The sequence below is a fragment of the Lathyrus oleraceus genome, chromosome 4, assembly GCF_024323335.1.
Source record: "Lathyrus oleraceus cultivar Zhongwan6 chromosome 4, CAAS_Psat_ZW6_1.0, whole genome shotgun sequence".
Taxonomy (NCBI): domain Eukaryota; kingdom Viridiplantae; phylum Streptophyta; class Magnoliopsida; order Fabales; family Fabaceae; genus Lathyrus; species Lathyrus oleraceus.
This window is the reverse complement of record NC_066582.1, coordinates 133,701,779-133,708,449: the sequence shown is the minus strand read 5'-3', so window position 1 is coordinate 133,708,449 and position 6,671 is coordinate 133,701,779.

Sequence of the window (6,671 nt, the reverse complement as noted above, 5' to 3'; positions counted from 1 at the left end):
TATAGATGTAGGTTAACTTGGACCTCAAGCCAAAATTCAAAACTATAAAAGTCCAAAATAGTTAACACTATTTAACACACTAGGTGGTTGGACACTTCCTTACTCAGTCGAGCAACCTGCTTCGACACAAGGAATTACAATTCAACATACCACCTAATTCATTGTGTCTAAGCTATCTACATTCATCATAGGTTTTAGCCTTCTGAACACTTCGACCTGCACTCCCTTTGTCATGATGTCTACAATCTGATTCTCAGTTCTTCAGTGTTCTACATTCATCTTCCCATCTACTACCTGCTCTCGAAGATAATGGAACCTCGTCTCGATGTGCTTGCTTCGACCATGTGCTATCGGATTCTTCGCCAGATTGATAGCTGACATGTTGTCGATCTTCATGGTAATTGCTCTATGACTCTTTGCTGTTATTTCTTCGACCAGATTCACCATTCATGTTACTTGGCATGCACAAAGAGAAACAACTATGTATTCTGCTTCGCATGATGATAATGTCACTACTGGCTCATTTCTTGGACTCCAAGCAACTGGTGCACCACCTAGCATAAACACATAACCAGTTGTGGATTTTCGATCCTCAGCATCACTACACCTACTTGAGTCGGTGTATCCCACTAATTTTCATTCTTTTCCTTCATCAGCTGCAGGAAACAAAATGTCATAGTCGAGAGTTCCTTTCATATACCTTAGTATCCTCTTCGCCGCTGCTAGATGTGATACCTTTGGCTTCTGCATGAACCTACTCACCATACCTACACTGTATGCTAAGTCGGGCCTTGTGTGACAAAGGTATCGAAGTGACCCAATAAGTCTTCTATATTGAGTTGGGTCGACATCATCTTCATCTGAATCCTTCGACAGTTGTAATCTGGGCTCAGTTGGAGTCAAAGTTGGGTTGCAATCTTGCATCTCAAATCTCTTGAGAATTTCGCATGCATACCTTCTTTGATGCATCATCAAACCTCTACCACTCTTATAGAATTCGATACCAAGGAAATATGAAATGTCACCCAGATCTGACATTTCGAATTCCCTGTTGAGATCACCTTTGAAGTCCTCAATCACCTTCTTGCAACTACCTGTTATCAACATGTCATCAACATAGAGACATAGTATAAGCAATTCACTCTTGCTTCTTCTTACATATACTCCATGTTCAGATTTGCACTTTACAAATTCCTTCTCCCTTAGAAAACCATTTATCTTCTTGTTCCAGGCTCTTGGAGCTTGTTTAAGTCCGTATAGGGCTTTATGCAGCCTGTACACCTTTCTTTCTTCACCATGTTTCACAAATGCAGTTGGTTATGCAACATAAACTTCTTCTTCTAAGGGGCCATTAAGGAGTGCATATTTCACATTTATCTGATACATCTGCTAGTTGTTCATGTTTGCTAGACCAACAACCAACCTGATTGTTCCGATCCTAGCAACAGGTTCAAAAACTTCATCGAAGTCTATTCCTTCTTTCTGAAGAAATCCTTTCGCCACAAGTCTCGCCTTGTGTCGAGTCACTTCTCCTATGGGATTCAACTTCACCTTGTATACCCACTTCACATCGATTTCCCTCTTGCCTTGGGGTAATTCGACAAGTGACCAAGTGTTGTTGACTTTGATTGACTTTACCTCTTCGTCCATTGCTTTTATCCACTTCTAATATTTCAATGCCTCAGTTGCATTGAGAGGTTCGACATCTGCGTAGAAAGCATAATGTACCAGCTCACCTTCTTCATCGACCATATCATCTGATGTAATCACACATTCTTGCAACCTTGCAGGCATGTGTCTTGTTCTTTGAGGTCTATTTGTACTTGCTTCACCTCTGACTTCTTCTTGTCAAATTTCTCTTTTGACTTCACTAGTTGATTCATCACAAACGATTCTCACTGAATCTTTCTTGAAATTCTCAGTCCAATCCCACTCTTTAAGCTCATCTATGATCATGTCCCTACTGATCACTACTTGCTTATTCATTGGGTCGAACAACTTGTATCCTCCAGTCGAATGATATCCTATCAGGGTCATCTGACTCGACTTGTCATCAAGTTTTCTTCTCAACTGATCTGGCACATGTCTATGTGATATAGATCCAAACACCCTCAGATGACTCAAGCTAGGCTTGACACCAGAACAACATTCTTCTGGCGTGATTCCTTCTAGCTTCGTCGGACATCTGTTCAGGATATATGTCGCAGTCGACACAGCTTCTCCCCATAATTCTTTGGATAGATGCTTGCCTTTTACATACTTCTAACCATATTCATAATGATTATATTCTTCCTCTCTGCGACTTCATTCTGCTGTGGAGTGCAGGGTAGCACCACCTCATGCATAATCCCTTCTTTCACACATAATGCATCGAAGTCTTCCAACACATATTCTCCACCACCATCAGTTCTCAAAATCTTGATCTTTCGACCGCTCTTTCTTTTGACCATTGATTTAAACTTGGAAAATACCTCGATCACTTCACTTTTCTTCTGGATCAGGTAAGACCACAGTTTTCGACTAAAATCATCTATGAATGTAACAAAGTATTTGTTACCTCCAATCGAATCCACTTGGAGAGGACCACATACATCAGAGTATATGACTTTAAGAATTGCCTTCGACCTGCTTCCCGCATCCTTACTGAAGATGTTCTTATGCTGTTTTGCCTGCACACATTCTTCACACACTTAGTTTGGAATGTCGATTTCTGGTAATCCTGAAACCATATTTCTTCTCTTCAAATCTCTGATGTCTTCGAAATTGAGATGGCAAAGTCTGTAATGCCATATCCATTCATCTTTGCTGGTTGCTGTTGCAAGGCACTTATGCTCTATCATATTAAGCTCAATCTTGAAGGTTCCATTCTGAGACATTGGAGCCTTCAAGATCAACCTTCCATTTGAGTCGAGAACTCTCATCATCTTGTCTTCGATCGACACCTTATAGTTCTTTTCGACCAACTGCTCTATGCTGAGCAAATTACTCTTCATGCCTGGTATGTACAACACATTTGAAATTACTGAACTCTTGCCATCTTTCCTCATAATCAGAACATCACCAACACCTTCAGCTGCTAGAGTGTTGTCATTTGCAAATTTCACCATGTTCTTCATTGAGGGTTTTATGTTGACAAACCAATCTTTTCTTCCAGACATGTATGATGAGCATCCTGAGTCCAAGTATCATTAGTCATTGAATCTCTCTTCTTCTCTTGTTGTAACCATCAGCAATGTCTCTTCTTCTTCTTGTTTCGCCAACTTTGCATAAGTTTCTTGATTCTTCTGCTTTTATGGACAATCACTAGAATAATGACCATACCTTTGACAATCGTAACACTGAATGTGACTTTTGTCTGGCTTTTGACCACCATCTCTTCCTCTACCTGTAACACCACCTCCTTGGTTGCCTTGGTTCCAGGGTTTTCTCTGATTCGACCAGTTTCTTTCTTGTTGATTTCGACCAGTCGAATTATTGTAACCTCCTCTGCCTTTGTTGCCATTCCAGCTACCTTTGCCTTTTCTTTCTTTTGCTGATTGAGCTTGCAAAGCCATATCACTTTCTGACTTTCCTGCAGCTCTTTCAGGAATTCTTTGTTCATGAGATTCAAGCGTCCCTTGAAGCTCTTCCTTTGTCAGTTTTGACAGATCTTTCGAATCTTCTATGGCTACTACCACGTGGTCGAACTTTGGAGCCGACGACCTCGAGATCTTTCTAACAACAGATATTGATGTCAACACTTCTCCACATACCTTGATTTGATTCACCAGTTTCGTAACCTTGGTGAAGAAATCAGTTATGCTTTCATTGTTTTCCATCTGAAGCAATTCATATGTTCTTTTATGAGTTTGTAACCTCACCTCTTTCACCTTCTCCGCACCTCCAAACGATTTCTCCAGAATTTCGCATGCTTCTTTCGCTGACTTTGCATCACTAACCTTTTCAAAGTTATATACATCAACACATTGATGGATTATAAAGAGAGCTTTATAATCTTTCTTCTTCAATTCTTTATGTGCAGCCTTTTCTTGATCCATCGCGGCTTCTGCAAGCGTTGCTACTCTTTCCTTCACAAGATCCCAAATATCTTGATAACAGAACACAACATTTATCTGCTTGCACCAGTTCTCATAATTGTTGTTCTTGAGAATCAGAAGATTTGCTGGAAAATGCTCGTTCGGGTGATGCGTTGCCATGGTGATTTTCTTCCCACGAATCGTTTCAACCGGAGCTCTTGATACCAGATGTTGGAAATCCCTCAAAACCTATGGAGAATTTCAATCAATCTTGATGAACAAGATTGTTATTACCCACACAATAACAACGAAAAGAGAAGAACAACAGAGAAAGAAAGAAAGTAAAGAACGATGAAAGAGAAGAGTAATATAATTCTGCGGAGTTTCTCTCTGCCCACAAACTGTGGAAAACTTGTTATTCACTTTGCAACTGCAAAATACTGTGAATATAATGTGTTGTGAATACTCTATTCACTTCTATATAAAAATAAGGGTTAATCCCTCTATTTATAGATTTAGGTTAACTTGTACCTCAAGTCAAAGCCCAAAACTATAAAAGCTCAAAATAGCTAACACTACTTAACACACTAGGTGATTGGACACTTCCTTGCTCTGTCGAGCAACCTGCTTCGACATAAGAAATTACAATTCAACAGATGTGTGATATGTAACAAATAAAAAATTAATATTAGATTAAAATTTATTATTTTTTAAAAAATCAATAATTTAGTTCCGAAAATTATTGTTGTTTGGTTATTTTTAGCTTTTCTTTTCATTCTTGTCCGCTGTATTCTTTCATTCTCTCAATTAATATATGTGTTCACTCGTTGTCATTGACTAATCATCATTCTTTGATATCATTGTCAGATATTAGTCATCTTGCTTCTTCTTTATTATCTTGCCTCATCGTCATTCTTTGACATCATTGTCAGAGATTAGGCATCTTGTTTCTTCTTTATTATCTTGCCTCCTTAATAATTTTTAAAAAATAACAATTCTAGATATGTATATCAATTTCTTAAAGTAATGATATTAAAATGTGTTTTTGTTTTTCTCTTACGCAATTTTAATTTGGGAAAATGGAATTCACATATTATTATTTTTAAATAACCATTAAGATTGATTACTATGGAGAATTCATATAATCAGGGATATCTCATATTTAGTGACATTAAGATAGATTTATAATTAGTGAAGTGTTGAGCAGTAAGACGCAAAGGCAGTGGGGTGGCGTAGGTAGGAGCGTGTGTTTTCCTCATTGCAGCGCCGAGACGAAGTGTCATACGGTGAACTGACTTGGGATATTTTGCTTTTTATCGCAATGTCGCGGTTAGCAAGAGTCGCCACCGACTTTTCTTTTATCCAATAAGGAAAGGTGGAAAAGAACAGGAAAGACCTCAATAGATTTTGGGTTCGGGAGGTACATTATACAAAGGGAAGGTGTTAGCACCCTTTGTATCCATGGTTATCCATGGGCTCTTAATTGCTGGATCACTTATATTTTTGTCTGAAAAGTGTTCGTGAATTGTTTAAAAAGTGTTTCGAAAAGAGAGTTTAACTTTGTAATGATTCTCGTATGAATGTATACAAAGTATTTATCTCGTTTGATTTTGAAAACGGTTTAGAAAAATGTAACTTGGCAATGATTCTAGTATGAATGTATACCAAGTGGTGATTTTCTAGGATTTGCAAAGTGTGAGGGGTGGAAAATGTTTTAGGTTATGATCCAGCAATTGAGAGTTATACCTTCCTAAGGTCGTCATGAACGTTTCCTATCCTTATGAGGGTAAAACTGTCCTTACTATTGAGAAGTAAGTAATTTTACCCTTTGGATGTTTAAGGGTCATCGTAGGGTCATCGATAGGTCATTGAAGGCAACAGTTGTAAGGATACCTTAGCATTCGAAGGGACGATCATCATTTAACCGTAGGCTACACCGAAGGGTCATCGAGGGACGAAATCGTATTTTCGAAGGCAACATCCGAGGGACCATGATTTATTCTATGATGATTTAATCGAAGGGTCTTTGCTAAGTGTATCCCTACATTCGCGGGACATGACCGTATTACGTAATCGGGGGTAAAAGAGAGGTCCAAGATCACATATTTAAAGGCCACATTTTAAAGTTAATTAGGTGATTATGATGAATCTCCACATTAAAATCAATACATTAAAAATAATACATTAAAATTAATACATTAAAATTAATTTTTAAAATTAATTATTAAAATTAACACATTAAAATTAATTAAGCAATTTAGGGTGAGCCTCCACAAGGGTATCCCACAAATAAAGTGGAAGACCTAACGACAATCTTTTCCTGGGACATGTGAACCTTTGCAAAATTCGGCAAACGGGTTAGAATACCAAATCGGGGTGTAGTCGAAGATTACACCGCAAAAGAAAATACAGCAGCATGAATGTCAGGCAAAACAGTGCATAATTAACATAGAATAGATCAGGTTACGCATAGAACATAACAAATATCAATGGTTGTCCCGTTCGCCTCTGCCTCGCCTAGCGAAGGCCTAGCGAACACTCGCTACATGTTCGCTTAGCGATGTGCTAGCGAGCGGCTGCGGGTTTTGAATTTCAGAACAGTATGACTTCAACCTGCGGCATGGCTTATGGCATTCAACACATAATTACATGGTT